The following is a 21,908-nucleotide window of genomic DNA, read 5'->3' as shown; positions in this document are numbered from 1 at the left end:
AGAGAAAGAAAGAAAGAAAGAAAGAAAGAAAGAAAGAAAGAAAGAAAGAAAGAAAGAAAGAAAGAAAGAAAGAAAGAAAGAAAGAAAGAAAGGGAAAATCCCCAAATTTGGTCCAACGGTAGCCATTTGTACAATGTGTTTTGAAGCCACCTTTGAACCCAGAGCTGAGCAAGTCACCTCAGTATGTTTCCCAAATGGAGCTTTGAAGATTAGCCTGCAGCCAGGCTGAGGGTACTTTGGATGGAGAATCTGGAATCCATGGCTGGGCCCAGGGCTGAGATAAAGACAAGGGTCTGTGCCCTGCTGCTTAGAGCACCCTCTAAGTCCTGAGAGGATCAAATGCTTCTGGAATGTTCATTGGGAGTGGCCAAGCGTTACAATGTCAGGCTTAAGGAGCCAGTGGAAGGTTGTCAGCGCTTTCAGATGAACAAGTTAACTCACAACCTGTGGAAAGGCTCTGGAGCCATCAACTCATGAGTCTTAAGAGCTCCAGGGAGCCTTGAAACCCGACTAGGCACCTCTGAGTTAGTTCCCATAGATCACCTTGTCCCAGAGTTTGACTGTGTTGCTTTCACGTTCTGATTGAATGCAGCGTGACCTCCCACCTAGGTCAGACTGCATCCAGATAGGAAGGTGAGAGAGAAGGGGCAGAGATAGAGAGTGAAAAGTCTGAGAGGAACAGGTGGCCCTAATGGGCACTTTTGGGGCCAGGGCTCATCTGAGAGGGAGGTTGGTCCTCAGGTGGGCTTGAGCCACACTAGTAGGCTCAGATTTCCTATCCTGGGTGGTTCAGCACCATATATTAGATTATTTTTTAAAGCAGCTGTAGAGAGAGTACAGGTAGGAAGAAACAGCGGCATGGTCTGACCTTAGGTGCGACCATGTTTATTCATACTGAGGGGGTTTCTTTGTCACCCATGTATGTAGGTGGCCAAAATGCCTCTAGGGGAAGATGGGATGTGTCCACTTATGGAGGCAGAAATGACTTCTGTAGTCCACGAGGGGAGCTGAGAAGTGTAGTCCTTCAGTGGGAAACTGTCACTTTTGTGCAGAGCAGATGAGCAAGAAAAGGAGTTCTCAAAATGAGGGTCTCTCCAGTACCATCCGGCCCTGCTCCCTACAGGCGTAGAGCTCAAACCTGACATGCACAGCTCCATCTGTTCACTAATGCACTGTTGCTAACTCCTCTGCATCCCTGCAGCATCTGTCCCCTATCTACTGAGCTTGACTATCTACTTACAATAGTCCAGGAGACCATCAGTCCACTTTACAGATGAGGAAACTGAGGCTCAGAGCAGGAAATATCATCTAAAGGCAAGAGGATGGAGTGATGTTGCAGAATGAGGGCCCTGGGCTGTTCCTTGATTCTCTTTCCTCCTTCATAAACTGTGATGTCATCTGAGCTTCCACCATTCCAGGCCCTTCCCAGGAGGTAATAGGACTGAGCCCATTTTAGGTTTAAGGTCACAAGACACAGAAAGGTGAGTCCCTTTTCTTAAGTGCACACACCAAGAAGGGAGCAACAGAGAGTGACCGGCCTCTTGCCATGGGGAATCTGTAGGATGTACCAGGTCATCTCCAGTCACAACACTGTCACTCTAGGGATAGGGCCCTATTGAAATGACTCTTTTCTTGGCCCTCTTGTCCTCACACACCTCTAAGGTGCTACGGTTCCTGCCATGTGATCAAACCTGGACTTATCTTCAGAAAGTGAGGGGTACCTTAGTTGATATTAAAGTGAAGTATGAGGCTAGAGGGATGGCTCATCACACTGGCTGGTCTTTCAGAGGACAGAGCAGGGGTGGGGAAGTGCCCATGAAACACCTGCACCCATGTGGCATCTCCTAAGCATTTGTAACTCCAGTCCCAGGAGATCTGATGCCCCCTTCCGCTGTCAAAGCACACTGCGTGCATGTGGTGCATAGGATAGACACGCATTCAGCCAAATACTCTCATAAATTAAATAAAAATAAAACCTTAAAAGGATTGTTTAATGCGATGTATATGTATGAGGCACCCAGCAGAGGGGGTGAAACAGATGCAGAGGGGACTCCAGGACTGGTACTGGAGAAGGCTTGTGGGTGCTGGCATTGGCCTTTCCTTAAGTCGCACAGCTGGCCTGGTGGGGTTCAACATCAAGAGCTTGTCGACGTCCCAGCCCATTTTTTTTTTTTACCTGATGCATTAGCATATCCTTATGATATCTGTTATCCTAATTACATCTATTTTCCAGGTATAGACAGACATACACCCCCCCGAGTTGGGGTGCCCATTAGCAAATCACACGGGCCTCTGCAGCTGTGTTTTGATTAGCAGAAAAGGGCTCTTTGGCATCAGAGAACTGAAATCACCTTTTAGGGTATGACAAGCTCAGCCGAGCATCTCACAAGTGAAAATCAGAGGTTTCTCCGAGGCAGGGCTGAGAGGGAACCAGGAGGAATGAAAAGGAGAACAGCCTTTAATGGCTTCAGCTGCAAGAGCTCAGTCATAACGATATCCAGCAAGCAAATGGCGCAGCAGGGCGCTCTTCCAGGGGGGGGGGGGCCCTGGAATGCTTCTAGAAGAATGGCAAGGAGGGCCTCGGGGGACCACCCAAAGCCACCACCTGCCCAGGAAGGACTTCAGCAATGAAAATGCAGAAAGCCAAGGATGCTCGCAGGCTGGAAACCAAGCCATACATTCAACTCCCACAAGCTCCGAAGGCTCGCACGCTCTATTGAAATCATTACACAAATCACTCCATGCCCTCTTTGTACCCCGGCTCCTTTTAGATAGATTTCTAAGCTCTACAGTAGACTTCCAGGCCACTGCTCTTTCTACTCGCCAGAAGGCTGAATCTAAAGATGTGGCTCACACATGAGAGGGGCGGAAAGAGGATCCTTTGTAAAGAAAAAGCATTCTTGGCCTTCTCTGAAGTCCCTTCCTAGGCGACACTCAAATCAGGTACCCAACCATGTAGTGTATTACCAATGGAAAGTAGTAGGGCCAACACCTGCAGGAAGGTCTTGTTCTTTCATTGCTAAGGAAAGCATTCCTGGATGAAGGAAAGACTTTGGCCGAGGTGCAGGGTGGGGCAAAGTCTTGTGGCCTGAAAGTGCATTTCACATTCCAGTTCACGCCGGCCCCTCTGACGCTGGATCACTCCGCTTCTGTCTTCTCCACTAGTGTTTTCTGAGGGTTTACTAGATCCCGGGGACTGTCTGTCCTTCACGGTTGATGTGGATGAGGACACCATTTCCATTTGCACTCCGCACTCCGGGGAGCTAGATCTGAAAGAGAACAGTTCAGTGGGAGCCATCTCCCTGAAGCAGCCTTTGAGCCACTCCCCAAGGGTACATGAGCCAGCCATACTGGAGCAGGTGAGGAACTGCCTGCCCTGGCAGGGGACAGCATCCCAGAGAGTCTGGAGGGAACTGCGAATGAGTTAGGCCAGCTAAGGTGACAAAATGAGTGAGACCAGCCTCTTTTATACTATACCTAAACTTGCATGCTGTTGTTGTTGTTGTTGTTGTTGTTGTTGTTGTTGTTGTTAAATAGATTAGGCAACTCTTAGATTTTAACAAGTGTTGGGCTCACCTGGAAGACTTGGACAATCTCTACCAAGTTCCCAGGTGATGCTGGCCATGGGCTCTACCTTAGGAACCAATGCATTAAAAACATTTCACCTTTAATCACTGTCATTTTATTTATTTATCCTTTTTTATGTTTTTGTTTGTTTTTAGGGGGGTTACATATGTGTACTGGATCCTAATGAATGAACAAAGATTTGTTTTTGAGTCGGGACATTTCTCTGTTGAAGCCTTGACCAGGAGAGACCCTCTGATGCCCTCCTATAGACTGATAAACTGATAATTCATTTACTTATTGCATTGCTAGGGATTAAGCCAAAGGCCTTGCACGTGGTGGTCATTGTCCTACCACTGAGTTGCAGGCTTGTACCAGAAAATGAATTGTTTAAGAGTGGCCCAGAACCAAACATGATTGGAAGTCTGGCAGGAGAGAGGGCTTAGCAGTTAAAAGCATTTGCTGCTCTGCCAGAGGACTACATTCAGTTCTCAGCTCCAATGTGGGGTAGCTTTGACAACCACCTGTAACCCTGGTTCTGGTCTCAGGAGTCACTGCCGTGATACACACAGACACATACACAAGTACACATAAATAAAAATGAAATTTAAGGAAGATAAATACTAGAAGCTCCTCAGCTAACGACTTAGGACACTTCGCTAGCCAGTGTCACTTTCTGGTGCTCTACTTGGCCCGTAGGAAATCTTGGGACTTCCTTGAAAAAAAAAAAATTAAATGCAGGTGAAAACTGATAACAAATTATTATCTTGCTGGGTCAGAAGACTCTTTTATTGATGGTCTTGACCATCATGACCTACAGAACCCTCCAAAACACTGTTCAACTTTGGCATGGAGCCGAGGACTCCACCCGAGCCACCTGCCCCAGGGTGCAGCCCTCAGGAGCTCCCATCTGTGGTGACGGTCCTGTCCCACCTGCACACTGCTGCAGCTCCCCACGCAGTCCAGCAGCACGTGTCCTTGGCTCAGCTGAAGTGTGACATGCTCTAGGGAGCGCCCTCCACCCCCCCCCCCATTCAGGCACGGGAGTTGCTGTCCCTACAATCCAGCTCTGCACTCCTGAAAACGACATTAACTCCAGATCTCCCTGTGAAATTGAGGGCGAGACCCAAGCTCTCTGTCCGTGGCTAGCTCTGATATCACCTGCAAGAGCGTCTAACCATAAGCAGACCAGAACTTCCCTCCCTCTAAGGGCCTAGCTAAGGCAGCATCTCTGCAGTCTACATCAACTCTGGGAATTTAACACACATTCACTCACTCATTCACTCATTTTGCATGTCTTTACCCAGAATCCACTCTTGACTGTAGCAGCAGGAATACTCGGTTCTTATTAGAATCAGCTCACTTCTCAGCTCTTTCCCCCACTTTCCCCCACTTGCTGAATCAGGACATCAGTGACCTTCCTAGGAATTCAGTGCAGCCAGTGGGGCCCAGGTGTGCGAGCATGAAGCACTGGGGCTACAAGGTCCACAGGGAAAGCAAAACATCTCTTCGTGTACTATGGAAAGATGGACTCTACATGCAAGAACAGGCTTGCTTGGGGTCACATGGTGTGTGGCTGGCAGAGCTGTGTAGATGCCGTCTGAAACCTCAGAGGCCTGCCCTCTGGCCCTCCTACAGTTGTCTTCTCCCTGATCTGCCTCTCCCTCCTGATCCTCTGGTTACTGTGTGGAATAAGGCTGTCCAGTTGTAATATATGGGGATCTAGAAAGCCAGTGACTGTGGAAAAGTTGCTGACATCTTGGGACATTCTCGTTTACTCTCTGTGACATGGTGGCAGAGAGAGAGCACTTTCGGTTGTGAAGCCCAGACCAGGAACAGAAGACACACTGAGAAGCCTGAGCCCACGCAAACTGTAGCCGACCTCCTCCTCAGCCTTTCTGACTACCCTCCTGGCACAGCTTATAGTAAATAGCTAATGTCTTTCCCCACTTCACCAAGTCAAAAGAGTCAACCTTTCAAAATCCAAGCAACCAGCATACATCTCCCTCGAGCACTTTTCTTTCTGCCCTGAAGGGAGAGCCTTTAGACATCCATCCATTCACCTCCACTCATGCCGTGCCAAGAGACTTGCAGTCCAGAATCTGGAGTCAACTCATACACAGCCCCGACCTTGGGGGGTTCACGCCGATGCAGCTGCTACACTGCACAGTTTGACAATAGATGTTCTTATAGCCCTGGAAAGACTCTGACGTACATACCCATCTGTCTCCTAGACTGTCTGTGGCCTTTCTGTTGGAAGATGTGATGTGGTACCCATTCACTCCGCTCCCTAACCATTCTGAAAGACCCTACACCTTTCTCAGAGAATCCTCCGGAATAAGAAGTGAGAGGTCAGACTTTCAGAATCCCTAAAGACAACAAAAAAAGCAAGGCCACAAACGGCCAGGGAGATTCCCCTCCCTGCTCCTACCGAAGCTGCCCCTTCCACAGCACCGGACGATTCTGGATCTGTGGGACTGCGCCCCAGGCCTCCTTGTCTAGGAACTGCCCTACAGGATCATCCAGAGAGTCACCACTAAGCTCAGTACGGCTTCTGGGCTGGGGTGGGAACCACATGAAACAGTAGAGGCCTTTCAGGAATCCAGGAAATTAAGATGAAAGGTGCATCCAACACCTCTAAGTAAGGTATGGATTATTTTAGGTGGCCCATGTGCCCTAGGGAGTCAGGGGGCAGAGGTGGGGGGAGTCACAGGTGGAAGGAAGCAGTGTGCAAGGGGACAGAATAGAGCTAGCATTCCGGAAAAGATGAGCTATGCCCTGTATCTCTGCAGCCCATCCCCTTCTCGTCTCCATCACCTTTATAGGCCATGCAGTTTGGAATTTTGTTCCAGCACCAGTGGTAAACCTGAGTTGAACTGCATCCAGCCGGTGTCTGGATAGTGACCGCATACCCCACTTCTAGCCAACAAGACTGACGGAGACATTTGTGGCGTCTGAGAAAAGTTTCCTCGTGTGCTTTTAAGTGAATCGAAATATACTTTGGCTTTCCCCAGTGGAACACGACAGATATGCAGGGACCCTGATGACCAGAAACCACCCCAATCCCTGAAGTTACAATGGAGCCTAGCCTGGGCAGGCTCCTAAAATCGTGCCTACAACCGAGGATTAAAGAACCCCAGGTACATAAGGCACTACGCTTCCACCCCGGTTAATCTCTAGAGGATTGCAGTAGAGCCAGCTGGCCCACTCCCCCCAGCACGTTCTCTAATCAAAGACAGGGCCTTGATTAGTAGTGGAACAGAAGAATCCTGAACGCAAGCCCAGCTCTGCCACTTGTTTCCTGTATGAAATTGGGCAGCGCACCAGCCCTTCTGAGCATCTGTTTATTAATCTGCACAAGAAGAGCATGCGTGCTATTGTGAAGGCATTTATCCATTTGGTCAATCTTCGTCTCCTATCTCCAAAATTCCTCTGAGTCCCTCCCCAGGGGCATACAACGCTGGTGATAGACAGCCTGCCTGATACTGGGGATGGGAAACAGAGCTGGTCTCTTTCTCAGCCAGAGGGCAGCTCTCCCTGCACACTCGACCCGACCTGTCTTGCTTGAAAGCAGCTCGAAGGCGGCTGGAAGTCTAATTGATAGTAGCAACAGGGGGTGGGCACACCTACAAGTTAGTTGGGGCAGCAGAGAAACAGAGTTTCCAGCAGAGGTCTAAGACCAGCACCTAGGAGAAACTACAGCCCACCTGGCTCTCTGGGCTCCTCAAGTCCTCGCTCCCTTCAGAGCCTTGTCCTCCCTGTATCTGGCAGATCTAGATGCCAACAACACCCTTCTAATAAACCCCCTCCTCTTGTGACACTGAGTCAGCCCCAGCCGCTTACAGCCAAGAATGCTGACAGATATGGGACTTTCTTTGCAGCCCAGTGCCACATTTACTGTGGTCACATTTGTAAAGCGTTGCCCTGAGTGCTTGGCACCAGATCAGGCTCAGGACAAGTTAACTATTGAGATGGTTTCAGACGCCCGCGGTTCCATGAAGGGATGACTGGAGTCTAACATGAGTTCTTGTCCCCCAAAAGGGTACCCAGAATCCTGGCTCTTTAATGATGTCTACACTGATATGTCAGCTGCTTAGGTTCTCTCACTTGCCATCCTCACTGTGAGTGGGCAACACTGGACAAACACAACATCATGGACAACATCAAACAGACAGAAATAGTGAATGACGGTGCTGGCCAAACCATCTCCTTTGCATCCACAAGTTTGCCATCGCAAACCAGAGCTTGCTGGTCTTCATAGTAGGGATGAGTTTACAGTCTCAGGACTCACCACCAACGGAGCACCACACAGTCAGAGCAAGTAAGGACAGGGAGGGGTCCAGGACCGGCTTGGCAGGACAATCAGCCATCTCAGAGACGTAGCTAGAATGGCCTGGCTGGGCCTCTTTGTCACCAGCTACGCTTGGGAGTAACCTGCTCAGCTTGTATCTTACCTGACCGGGGTAAGAGGACAATGAGTAAGATGTCTGGCTGTACTTTGTGATATGGTGCATTTTGGATACCAGCTCCATCACCATTCCGGATACCAGCTGACCACTGCCGTCATCACCGTTGCTAGCATCGTGATCATTACCGTCATCATCCCTAACGTCGTCCCCACCATCAGCATCGTCTTCCCCTTCTGAACAGTTCTATGCTGCGGGAATGAGCTAAACGTTTTCTACATCTTAGTTCATTGAAGACGAACTAACGAACTATGTGAGGCTAGGGTTGTGTCACTCAGCGGTGGAACGCTAACTTGGCGTGCACGAAATCCCAGCTCTGAACCCCCTGTACCACCAAAGAGGGAAAAAAATTAACCATCTGAAGGCAGGTACTCTTATTTTCACCAATAAACTGATGCAATGGGGAACTCGAGCAATCCAAGGTCATGTAGCTGAAAGGTGAGGGGATCGTGGGCAGTGGCCAGACACTTGCCAGGTTCTTAGCCATACAGCTATAACTCAGCAATACCACTGTCCCCACCTCTGGCATTTCTGACTTGCAATTCTGACTCTAATTCCAGCCTAGCCTAACCTACTGTCTACAGACCTTTCTCGACAGCTGTAACAGCCGTACAGTAGAACTTTTCCCAGACTGCCTTTGTGTTTCTATTTATCAGATACGTGGTATGCCCAGATTGGACTGGGGCCAGGTCCTGTCTATTCTACATTATAAAGTCTTATTATGTAAATGTCATAAGAATGTTCCCTGATGCTTATGGTGCTGTTTTGATTATAACCATTTAATCTCATGCGCAAAGCCAGAGGCTGGGTACACACTGCTTTCTGCAGTTTGGCCTGCAGGTTTGAACTTATAAATCTCTACATATATACCAATGCTGGGGGCCAAAAAGGATTATTTATGAATGAGATTCCCAGATTAATCGCTTTTAATCCTATGTTATCAAGGTCCAATGGGTCAATGGTGAGAAAAAATGAATCTCAGCTATACAGCCTCAATGGGAAAAAAAATTTTTTCAGAAGCACCATTCATCTTGCTGGAGGGTCCTCCTGCTGTCCAGGCTAGCTCGTGTCCTGCAGTGAGGCTCTGTGGCTCTGGGTGGAGCAGCTGTAGTGATGGTAACCCTTGCACTCACCCCAGAGATCAGCTGCAGCTCACGGTGCCATAGCAGCTCCAGCCAGCGGTCTCTGCCTTTTTACTACCCTGGAAGAGAGGCGGAGCACAGATCAATAAGATGCTCTGACAGAGGTGCCTGCAGCACGGCCATTTCTCAGGCAAGACACTGATGGCACCTATCACCAGCAATAAAAGGCCACTGGAGACAGAATGGGGCCTGTCCATGGCAGACCTGTCCACCCCTTTCTGATAAACATCTCCCAAACAGGCCTGCAGCAAAGAAACCATTTCAGGAGGTAGCATGCAGGGCCTCCTCCAAGGTCTGATCCATTGTACGCCTGTATGCAGCGCATGACAGGATGCTCCTTCAGAGTCTGGGTTGCGTCCTGGCTCCAGGGACGCCAGGGAAGGGGTTTGAAATCCTCTGTGCTGTTGATTGATATGTATTCCAAAATTAAATCATTTAAAGGAAGAAGCCACACCTTGTCAATTCTTTCTCCAATTTCCCCCCCCCCTTGGGAGTAAAGAGGGAAGATTATTCTGCCAAACTAATTTCTTAAAGTACTATTTCCTTTAAAATGTTCTTTCTCCTGCATCCGATGAAATCAAGTAACTGGTCTGGATGTTGTAACAATAACTGACCTGGATGTTGTAACAAGAGTGGGTCTAAAGAGCCTGGTCTCCGTCAGAAAAGGTAGACAGTAAAATAACACAACACACAACCAAAGGAGTCCTCTCCCCTCTTCCCCCCCCCCCACACGTGCTGCAGGAGAAGGAGAAGGCGGAGCACCATAGTCTCACTATCTTATGAAAGGCAGCTAGGCAGCGGGAGGGGACAGGGAAGCGCCTCAGTGGCCTTAAATTTAGTCTAAGAAGAATACAAAATAGAAAAAAAAAAAATGACAACGGAGATTTTTATTCCCAAGTCAGCTCAGAGACCCTACAGAAGATGGCCAAGCAGAAACAGAAAGTATTTACTGCAGGATGAACCAACTACTCAAGCCAAAGGCTCTTGTGCCCAGCATCACTAACACTGGGCTGCCTGGACATTTTCATCTGTGGGGGACCTGTCCTGTGCTCTGAAGGGGTTCAGCGTCCTCCCCTCTCTTAGACCTTTAAATACTACTCAACAGTAATGACAGAAAACAAAAAAAAGAACAAAGCAACAAATCTCCAGATGTTAGAAACTGACCCTGGGCTTAGAAGTTACCCTCAGTTGAAAACTGTGTCCCCAGGCAAAGGTAGGGAGGCGGGAATATAGCTGATAGAATGGTTGATCTGGGCTGCCAACTTGAATGGACTGAGAGACCAGTGAGGTACACTTCTGGGAGTGTCTATGTCTGTGCTTTCCAGGATGTACTAACTAAAGGGAGAAGGCGCACCTTGAATAAGTGACACCATATGGGACCCAGACGGAATTAAGTAGGAAGCCTGCTAACACAGCCATTCCCTCCCGCTCTGGTCCCCCACCATGATGGTCTAAAACGTCTAAAACCCGGAAATGAAGCCAAGCCCTTCCTCAAACCGTTTTAGTCTAAGATTTTGTCACAGCAAGGAAAACTGACTCAGCGCCTTGGTATGAGGCATTAAAACACCCCCAGAACCCCTTGCCATTAGTGTCCAAAGTCACTGGGCTGCTTAGAGATCTCCAGTAGATACCAGGGAACCTTTATAACAGCATCATTGGAGCAACCACCTGGAGCACCTGGAACCTGGTAGACACGTGGCGCCTAGTAGGCATGTGGCAGATGTTCCATATATCTTATCAAGCAAATGTCAGACCATGATCTGGTGACTCAGAGTAAGAAGCCACCAGATCTGTCACAGTCACCAAGTATGCAAAACAAGGGAGTGCGCGGCTAGGCTGCCCTCCGGGCTTCCTGGAGAAAGAGAGGCCACGCTCTTAGCCATAGGAATAGTTCTTCTAGGATGAAGTAGACAATGGGTCACCCTCCTCTTGGGAGATCACTGGCTAAGGTGACTGCCCTTTTACCCTAACAAGTGCACTGGCTGCTTATGTGTAACTAACACTGTACAAAGAGTGGCCCGTGATGTGCAGTCCCACCCAGGAGCTCATCGGATACTTGGAATCTCAGCCCTCCACCCCTTTGACCTACTAATTCACAACCCTCATTCTAAGATCTCTGGGTTAGCTGAGACGGCATTAAAGTCTGTCATCTTCTCTGTAATGCACCCTATGTTGTGATCGGCAATGTTTAATAAGCAGCATCCAGCAGCACTTGGCACTGGCATGTGACAGCTCCCACTCACCATAGCAATACCTGGGAAAATAAACTTGCTAGTGAAAGAGTTTATTTGGGCTTCTTTAAAAAAAAAAAATTACCTTAGGCTTTAGGGAGGGAGGGAGAGGGGACATATACAAGTGCCCTAGGAAGGTTGGATTTCCTGGAGTTGCCAGCAGTTATATGCTATTCAGTGTGGGTTCTGGGAACTGAACTCAGGCTCGCTCAACAAGAGTAGTAACTGCCAGGCGGTGGTGGCGCATGCCTTTAATCCCAGCACTCGGGAGACAGAGGCAGGCAGATTTCTGAGTTCAAGGCCAGCCTGGTCTACAGAGTGAGTTCCAGGACAGCCAAGGCTATACAGAGAAACCCTGTCTCAAAAACACAAAACAAACAAACAAAAAAACAAAAACAAAAACCAAGAGTAGTAACTACTCTTAGCCACTAAGTCTTCTCACTAGCCCCTTGCTCACTGGTCTGTCAGGTGGCATAGTGGGGCATGTTCAAAGCAAACTGCTTGCTTCAAAGCCAGAAAGAATGCAACAAGCCAGACCCGGCTTATGCCCCTTTAAGACCATGCACCAGTGGCCTGTCCATTTTCCCCTAGGCCCCACCTCTTAAAGGTCCCACCACCTCCCAGTAGCCCCACTTTGAGGCCCAAACATTTAACAACCCAGGCCTTTAAAGATCTTCCAAATGTAAGCTGTCATGGTGTGCACAAGTAGATACCCCTTCCTTCTTCAACCTTCAGTTCACTTCACGATGCCAATGGTCTGCCCCTGGGGGGGGGGGGTAGACAGCCTGGTGACGTCACACTTGCTGGACAGGTAAGCTCAAGGACGAAGTCCTTCAGTCCACACAGAACTACAGTGACTGTTCTACCAGATGCAAACACTCAGGCAAAATCCTTTTGCTAATGGCAGAATACAGGTTTTAATGCGGACTTCCTTTTTCCAAATCCTGGCTTCTTTCAACACATAACCTGCTTTACACTCGTTGGAGTGAAAAAAAAAAAAAAACAAAACTCCAGATCACACCTCTGCTATGAGTCACAAAAGTCCCACCCACCCCCAAAGCATTCCTTACCTGAGGGCTCTAACATTTGGGGGAATTGCCAACTAGCTTCACTTAGACTTAAGGTTGCTATTGTTTTGTTGGGAGAGGTGTAGAGGTTAAGGCAGGATACCATGGCACAGCCCAGGTTGGTCTGCATTGCCGTCGGTCCCTACCTCAGCCTGTACTATGCAGAGCATGTACCCCCCCATGACTGATTTTAGTATTGTTTTCTGATAAGAAGTGACACATGGCTGTTGGCAGCAAGCAGCTCCACGGCTCAGAGATCTCAAAGAAACAGCCACACGACTCCACTCCCACATTTGAACAAGAAACTGCAGAAATCCTGCAAAGAGCTCTGAGGGTCCAATGAGCTAACCCGGATCTCAGGTGAGCCATGAAAGGTAGCCACCTTCTCGGTCCCTTCCCCCCACCCCTCACCCCGAGGACATCCCAAGAACTTTTGTTGTTGTTGTTGTTGTTGTTTTTCTGAGACAGGGTTTCTCTGTGTAGCCCTGGCTGTCCTGGAACTCACTTTGCAGACCAGGCTGGCCTCGAACTCAGAAATCCTCCTGCCTCTGCCTCCCGAGTGCTGGGATTAAAGGCGTGCGCCATCACGCCCGGCTTCCCAAGAATCTTTTAAGGGTTTTAAGACTCCTTCAACCCAGCTGGCAGAACTGAGGAGTGTGGCAGAGACACAGCCCATGGAAGGGCAAGGGTTGGAGAGAGGGTGCTGGCCCTGTTTGACAGAAAGCTTGCATTCTGAGGAAGCGCTCAGCTATGCTCAGAGGACACTGAAATGCTCGGAACTGAAAGAGCCCACCCAGATGGCTGGCCTCCTTCTGGTTCATCTAACTGCCTACTTAAAGCCCTCTTAGATGCAGGCTGACCAATTCAGGCACAGACCGATGACTTTGGATTGCCCCACCCCAGCATCTACCCGACCTATGAGTAGACAGAACGCATCAGACCTGTAGAACAAACGCTGCTGCGGGATCTCCATAACGCAGAGCAACAGCGGGATTTCCTAGAGGAGTCGTCTTGGGGGTCCAGTATTGATAGCATTGTGTTGTGGGTTTGGTTTAATGTTGTTTGTATTATGCTAATTACGTTCCCCAAAAATCTGTTTGCCGTGTCCCGTATGTAAGATACTGAGGGACCCTGCCCATAGCTGCTTCTGATTGGTAAATAAAGAAGTGGACAGCCAATGGCTGGGCAGAGCAGGCAGAGGCGGGACTTTTAGGATTCCTGGGCGGGGGACAGGGAGAGGAAGAAGAGGAAGATCCGCCATGCTGGGAAAAAGAGAACTGAGATGCCACACCCGAGAGGCTCAGGACAGAGAACATAGCCGCCATGTTGGAGTAAGGGGATCCCAGCCCAAGAGGACTGATGGTCTGAGTATAGGACAACAAAGATGGGAAACAGATGTCAGTAAGTAGTATAATAACTTTGGAATATCAGAGGATAGATTAGCCACGTGGAGGTTAGGAAGTGGCTCAGCCATTGAGCTGTTTAAGACATATCAAAAGATAAAGGCTGAGTGTGTGTGTCTCTGTGTGTGTGTGTGTGTGTGTGTGTGTATTTCATTTGAGAAGCCAAGGACATTGGGGTGGGCAGCGAGGGGTGCCATCGGTACTGGAATCTATTTGAGTAGCGTTAATTGGGTACTGCTACAGTATAGCAGGAGCCAAAGGCCTTTAACCAGTCCAATGACTCATTGCCATGAAAAGCTGTGTAACCAAGGGGGACACTGTGGGACACACTGTGACACACTACAGCTTCCTTGACGAGATGTTTTTGGTTTTTAATTTCATTATTTTCTTTGGGGAGGGGGGTTACAAGGGTGGAGGGCAGATATGGAAGGACTGGTAAATGAGTGGATTTGGAGTGTTGGAAAATTCACAATAGGTCAATTTTTTTTTAATGGATTCTGAGCCGGGCGGTGGTGGCACACGCCTTTAATCCCAGCACTTGGGAGGCAGAGGCAGGTGGATTTCTGAGTTGGAGGCCAGCCTGGTCTACAAAGTGAGTTCCAGGACAGCCAGGGCTACACAAAAAACTCGAATCCCGCCGGGCGTGGTGGCACACGCCTTTAATCCCAGCACTNGGGAGGCAGAGGCAGGTGGATTTCTGAGTTGGAGGCCAGCCTGGTCTACAAAGTGAGTTCCAGGACAGCCAGGGCTACACAGAGAAACCCTGTCTCGAAAAACCAAAAAAACAAAAAACAACAACTACAACAACATCAAAAAACCTCCTAATGAAAGTGTCCAGGTTTGCTTCCCCCTAGAATCAAGGGTGTGTGCATGGGAAAGCCCCACCGTCTCCCCCTCTACTTTGCTCTAAGGGAGCTTTTCAAAGCCCATTAGAGTCCATAATGTACTGGGTTCTGATGAGAGGGGGATAGTAGATAAATAATAGGCAGATAAGATCATTTGAGATCATAGTCTGTGTGACTGTCTTCTATTTCATTTTTATGGTAATATATTTTATTATGTTTGCGCAAATATCAGTCCATGGAAGGTTGTGGGGGTAAAAGAAACCTACTGGTCTTCCACCAAAGATGAACCTTCACCACAACTGGCCATTGCATGCCAACCGAGCCATGTGACCCGTGAGCCACATGCCAGGCCGGGACTCTTGAGTATGTTTAGCCACAGACCTGAGCTCCCTCTGCATCCACCTGCCTTGGGAAGACGTGACCTCCTGTCTCTGCGGTAGGAAGCCTGCTTTTCCGTGTAGGGGAACTGCTGGCCTTCAGGGGTCCTTTGTTTCCAGGTACACTCGGGGGAAGTAATACTCCCCCAGAAAACTATACCTGAGCAAAACTTTATTCTCCCTCCAGAACCAGGACACATACGTGGCTTGGTGCCAACCCAGGCTCACTTCCACCCTACCTGTACTGTCCCCAAGCCAAATGTGACCAAGTCCCAGACAACCTTTAACGGTTTCAAATGCTTAAACGCGGCACTTGCAATATCCACCCCGTCCCCTTTAAGTCCCTAATACACAATAGCCATTTCCTATAATTGCGGAATGGAAATGTTCGGTTTGATTGGTATCTGCGTGTGGTGTGTGTATAGCTCTCATCCGAACCTCATACACATTATGGACACCGATGGACTGTGAGAAGCACTGAGGTGAAGCGGGATGTGGAGTGGATAACAACTTAGAGTTGACTCTCCCCTTTCGCCTTTATGTGAGTTCCCGGGATCTGAACTCAGTTCACAGGCTTATGGCATTTCCTTCCACGAGTTTACCTGAGACATCTCATAGACCCCCCTATGTTTTCCATTCTCTTGACATAATTAATATGCACTGCCAAGCCACCACTAAAAGTGAACAGCAGCATTAGTTATGAAATAGGGAGGTCACTGCTGGCTATCACTACATTCATGTTCACAAGAATTTCTCACAGTCCCCAAAGTGTCCTCATGCCCTTTAACACACACACACACAGACAGACACACACACACACTGCTGCCCTGACACTTTACCACGAAATAACTCTATCCAACATTTATATTGGCTTTCTGGCACATGGTTTAGTTTGAATTTTCTAGAATCTTATATAAATGAAATTATATACCATGTACCCTTTTAGTTATGGATTTTGTTCCCACCCCCACCCCCCGGAGCTTAATATCTTTCTGTCCTGGTCACCATTACATTTTACATGCTTAAATCCATCACTGGCGTGTTCAGTCCATGTTGCATTGGTTGCGTCCATGGGTTTGTGAGTGAAGGGGTGAATGGATAAACAGGTGAAGGGCCACCTGAGACTTAATTGTGTTTTCTTAACTTACAGAAACCTTTGGCCTCAGAAAATCCCCGCACTCCCCCAAAGTAATGAAGATATTTGGAAGGTCACCCCCCCACACCAGAGGTTTTTCCCAGTCTGGCTGGACTGAGCCACAGAGACCTGGAAGCCTATGGTATGCAGAGTCCATGTTTCTCTGACTGCTCCAATGTTCCCACAAATCATTAGAAATGCTAGATCATGTCTTAACTCCCCAACTGTGGCCACAGAAACCAGAGGGGCACTCACATACAATACACACACTGCCAAGTTTAGGAGAGCCCCTAAATAAAAGGTCCTGTGGCCCCAGGCACCGTTTTTTTGAGTAGAAGGATGTCAGGTGACAATTAAATGTGATCTGTCTTTCCATCATGGATGGGGGCGGGGGAGGGTAAGCCTCACCCTCCACTTGCTGACACCTGGGAGCTTCTTTAAGGGTACTTGCTGCCAGGCACCTCTTAGGGAAGCCAGGGGTCCAGGAAGCGTGCCCACCTGCTGGGCCAGCAACTCTATGCTAGCAGGTATGGCTGCACGTCCTGGATGCTTTCTCCAGATTCCAGCCATAAAGAGCATTTTAATCTCACTGCTCAGGGAGGGAGTGTACAAGGGCACTTTGCATTCTGCCTGTAAGTGTTCAATTACATCTGAGCCACAACATGGCTATAATCCTAGTAACAGAAAGAGCAGCAGCCATTGGTGAGTCTGAGTCTAAATCAAAAGTTAGCTCCTCCGAGGGCAAGGCAGGTGACTGGAAGAATGTCCTATTGGACTGGGCAAGGTGAATTTTCATGACTTAACAAAACGGAAGGAGAAGGAAAGGGGGGGGGGAGCCAGAAGGGCAAGGCCTGCGATACCATAACTGGTTAATACTATCCAGGGTCAAAGGAAACACTGTACGTCTTACTGTTCTGTTCTGCTCTGTTTCGTACATGACCCAGGGGACTCCATACGATAAAGGCAAATAAAAGAGAGCCTGAAAGTATAGCTTGGCACCTACGCAGCAAGCCACTCCCGTCTACAGTGCTCACGAACCTTCCGGAATCGTGGAGAAGACCTGCGCGGTGCGTAGCCCCTTATTGCAAGTAAGGAAATGAATGCAAGTCTTTCCCAGTGGCATTCCCCATGCCCGCCCAACACTTCCCTCTATGAAGTGAATGAATTGATGAATGGATGGATAGATGAAGTGGGAATATTTTGACCACATTCTATTATTCGATCCTCACAGCAAACCTGTGAGATCAATGACAATAATAGCTAACGCTTGCACTGTAATTACCACGCCAACCACCATCCTAAAATCTTCATACATACATACTCCTTTAACTCCCCAGAACCCTATGGAATAAGGACTATTATTATCTCCATTTAGCAAATGAAGGAATTCACGGAGGCAGGTTTGCTTATAGGAGGCAAACCTGGCTCTTTACTAGAAACTGGCCAACATTACACTGCTTCTTTGCTATACACTTAACAAAGCAGAAAACAGAGGGTCATGATATTAATTTAAACGAGGTTAGCCAATACATGAACACAAACTAAGCCTAGACATTCCCTGGTCACTGTTAAATGGCACAGCCAAAATGCAAAAGCCGACCATCGACCATCCAGCTCTGCCTCCACACTCACAAATGCTAAACACACACGTGCAATCAGGCCACCCTGTACATAATAGCTGAGAAGAGCCAAAGAAAGATTGGGAGGGGAGCTGAGAACATGGGTGACGATTTCTTCAGATGCTTGCCAGACTGAAGGTGTTGCAAGGCCCAAGGTGGAAAGAAAAAAAAAAAAAAATGAAAGAAAAACCTGGGAAACACAGAATTCATTCAGCCCCCTTGGAGTCTCCCACTTTGGTCGCAGAGGAAACATTCCCTGGCAAACTGATGTTCGAATCTAAGCATGTAATGTGGTCAAAGCAAATTCTGGAGCCGGACCTATGCAAATCTCTACAGAAACTCCAGGTTAGATGGTATTTCACACTAAGTAACACTCAGGGGCGATCTTCTTGGGGTTGTACTTTAATAGAAAATATGCCAAAGAGGCTAGGGAAAATTTAAAAAATAAATTTAAGTCAGAGATCGGAATGGTAACTTGTGGGGGTGGGGGGGAAGAAAGAAAAAAAAACAAGAGCTCCTTCCTCGTCCTGCCTTGAGAGCTTAGATGATTTCAGAATCCCACCCTGAGAGAAAGCAAGGAGATGCAGGGTTTGGAGTTAAGAAATGTAAGTGTCTCCGGTCCCCAGCTGCACATTAAACTGATGTCAAGTTGAGGGAAATCGTATTGCTGCTGAGGCTGGAGAAAGATGTTGGAGTGCAATAATTAATGGTGCAGGTTTGAAGGTGAAAGGCTGCCAGGCTAATGGAACCTGAAGAGAGGTAAAACTCCTCCTGTTCAGAGGCAAGACACTTCTCCCCCCAACTTAGGAGAAAAGTCTTCCCTTAAAAGTAGAGAGGAACCCTTCGAAACCTTCCCTGTGAAAGCCAGGCCTCGGCTGACTTGTGTGGGACTTGCAGGTCACCACCCATGTGAGTGACAATCAGGCCTTGCTGACAGGACAAGTCCTGAAACCAGACCTGGCCATTTCTGGTTCTCTATCAAAATGAAACCAAAAGGTTCTTCAACCCCATGAAAATAAGTGGGAAAAGTCACTCCCTGGACAAGGTTTAAAAGCTCATAGCCTTTTAATAAAGCCAATATCTATGAAAAGGGTTAACCTGTTGTTTAGAAATGGGAAATTTTGCTGCTGAAAAAAAAGTGACTAATTGGAAAAAAGATTTTTTTTTTTTTTGTTCTTGTTGTGGCAGGTTTGCTTCTGCCACATCTGGGTCTCCCGAGGTCGGAGAGGATCGTCTTTAATATTCCTTGGTAGATTCCAAGTAATCCCCAAATACTCACACCCCCACACCAGAGCAGGGTTGGGGGTGGGGTGGGCTAGCAACCTTTCCCTCAATCTCAACTGAAGGCACTTAATGAGAACCAATCACTCTTTGCTGGATCCTTGGGACCCACTTCTCCGCGCTTCAGGAAAATCTGTGCACCCTGCTGGGCTTTCTAAATATCCTAGCTACTCATTCCAAGAATTAGCCACACGCTATTGCTTGGTGGTAATTTTTTTTTCTCTCGCTCAGAAAAACCGCAAAAGGATTTAACCAAAAGGAAGCAAAGGTTTTCTTTTTATAAATTCGATTAGTCTTTTCCACTTTCTCTGCCTCCGGACATTTCCTCTGGGAGGAATTTTATACCCAGACACCCCTTTGCGAGGCACTGTTGCATGCGGAGCGCGGAGAACTTAAGCGCAACCTGGAGGAGCATTTGCGGTCCCCGGTCCATTCCGTACTTAAATGCCGGTGTGGGAATAGCTCTGCAAGAAAAGGAAGATGAAGTTTGCCGCGCACAGGGAGTAAGGGATTCACTGCTCGGGTGGAACCCTGCCTCAGCTGCGCGCGGCTGAATTTCCTTCTAGAGCGAGCACCTGGGCACCCTGTCTTCCCATGGGGACACGGGTCTAGAGAACATCGTTGCTGGTGGGCCGCGGTACCTTTCCCCTCTTTATCTGTGACCTTCACTTCGCCAGCAATCAGCTGCTGGGCAGCGCTCACAGTCCCCTCTCCAAGGCCTCGGGTTCGAAGCTGCTGCGCCAAGGTCTGAGAAGAGGTTAGGGTTTGAACTGCAGTTAGCTTCAGAAGAGTCTGAAATTCTCAGGAAAGCAGAGTCCCAAGCCTGGGGAAAGTCGAAGCTACGGAATATTTTCCAAATACGACTTTTGTTTTAATTCAGCACCGCTACTCCAAGCCCTATGTCCAGAAAAGAATACTAAGAAGCCACTTCAGTCTTTCTTCCCTGTTCTTCCCACCCCCACCCCGCAGGCATCCAGACAAGAAAACATAAATAAACCCCAGGTGGTTAATGGTGGTGCATCCAGGCGCTCCATCCCCAAACACACACACACACACACACACACACACACACACACACACACGGAGCACACCATCCACTTGATCCCACCCACCTCCGGGGAGGGGAGGGACTGGGAACCTGATCTCCCGGCTCCTGCCCAGAACGTTTCCCCATCAATAATGTTGATACCATCGAAGTGCCTGTTCCCCGCCCCCGGGGCGCCGCTGCCGCCTTTTTGCCGCTTTTTGCCCGGCATAGGAAAACGAAACCTCCTCTACTGCCCTTGTAGCCCCGGCCTGGAAATTTCGGAAGCTGGGGCACAGCCAGAGCGCTTAGGGCCCACCTCCACTTGTGGAGTAAGTGCTCAAACTGCACGGATGGAACCTGAAAGAGAGTCAGGGGCCCACACAAGGCCTCAATCGCATCCCACACCGGGGTCAGACTGGGCCATAATTAGAAAACTTTGCGGGTAGAAGAACCAGGCCTCAGAACAGAAGGCCTTCATGCCACCACCCCTTCCTAAAACTGGAGCTCAAACAAAGAAGTCCCGAAACACCTTCCTTGAACATATATATGGCCGCGGCCCTAGTCCACCGCCCTCAGGCCAGCCAACTCGCTGCGAACAAACTAGACCTCGGGAAACTGAGGCTATACAGTGGAGAGAACATAGACACCCCCGCCCCCCCAAAGGCAGTTTGTACAATTGCTAAGTGCCTCCACAGGGTCCGTTTCGTCTTGGTCTGAGAGGTCGCGACCCCTGCGCAGCTGTCACCTCATTTTGGGCTATCCCCATTCCCTATTGGTTATCTGTCCCTAAATACCAGCTTCCCCCCCCCGCCCCGGGAATCCTGCAAGCCACAACCTCTTCGCCGTATTTCCCAGCAGCAGCCCCCATCCACGGTTTGGAGGACTCGACCCCATTGAGCGCTCTGGCCAGGAGGTGTACAGGGAGTTAGAAGGAACCCCAGCTGTGGCACCTCACTGTCCTTCGCTTTCCCGATTCGTTCAAAAATAAAAAGATAACGCCCCAATCCGTGTCCATTTTTTATTGATTTAATTATGTCTTTGCTCTGCGGCACGCGGTGCCTCGCCAGCTTGCTGACACTTCGGCGACCGCACCAGCGAACCGCGGAACTTGGGCGCGAGACAATGGCCTGTAATTGATGTATCGCCACCAACAATAAAGACCAATTCTCTCCCGGCCATTCCAACCGTCCCCTTCCTCCCATCCCCCTTCTCCACCTCCCCTCTTCTCTCTCCCGGCCAAAGGGAAAGAAAACAAACAAGAAATTAGCGGGGGATGCCGCTCGCAGAGCCAGGCGCCCGCCTCTACGTCGTCGAGGACTCAAAAGAACGAAAAAAGTTATCAAAGTTTAGATACCCGCAATTAATTCGTCTCTGCTCGCCCATTTTTAATTAAACAGCGCGAAGCAGCAGATTTTGCGTTTTCGTTCGTTTGGGGGGAGATTCCCCCCACCCTTAATCACACATAGAACCAACAGAGAGCACGTGTGAAGCATCTCCCTGGAGCTTCCCGCGGAGCACACCCCAAGCTTGTAGGACCGCCAGTTCCACTGGGTTTCTGGCCACTGGATTGCCCGGAGGCCAGGACTTTCAAGAAGCCAAGAATGTTAAAGACTGTTGAGGGCGGATCTAAATACCGGCAGATTCAAGGAAGAAAGGTGCGCCTGGACGATTCGGTGCACGCTAAGGGGTGCGCCTTGGTGTGTTTTCAAGCGCGCCGATTTGCGGGGTAGGGGAGAGTGCTGGATTTAAAA

At 48.9% G+C, this 21,908-nt stretch overlaps 1 long non-coding RNA gene across 2 annotated transcripts in view; it reads right to left on the bottom strand.

Annotated features, from left to right (window-relative positions):
* Positions 1-21,908, bottom strand: part of LOC115062691 — a 26,321-nt gene that overhangs the window by 2,677 nt on the left and 1,736 nt on the right. The window contains exons 2-3 of one of the 2 annotated variants that reach the window (XR_003842627.1): positions 9,164-9,231; positions 2,993-3,269 (exon numbers count right to left, since the gene is read on the bottom strand). This is a non-coding gene — a long non-coding RNA (uncharacterized LOC115062691). Of the gene's footprint in view, positions 1-2,022; positions 3,270-9,163; positions 9,232-21,908 lie in introns of those variants that run through there. The other variant, XR_003842626.1, reaches the window with a different exon arrangement.

Source organism: Mus pahari, chromosome 20, assembly GCF_900095145.1.
Source record: "Mus pahari chromosome 20, PAHARI_EIJ_v1.1, whole genome shotgun sequence".
NCBI classification, from domain to species: domain Eukaryota; kingdom Metazoa; phylum Chordata; class Mammalia; order Rodentia; family Muridae; genus Mus; species Mus pahari.
The sequence above is the reverse complement of the archived record's forward strand: the minus strand, read 5'-3'. Positions and strand labels throughout refer to the sequence as shown.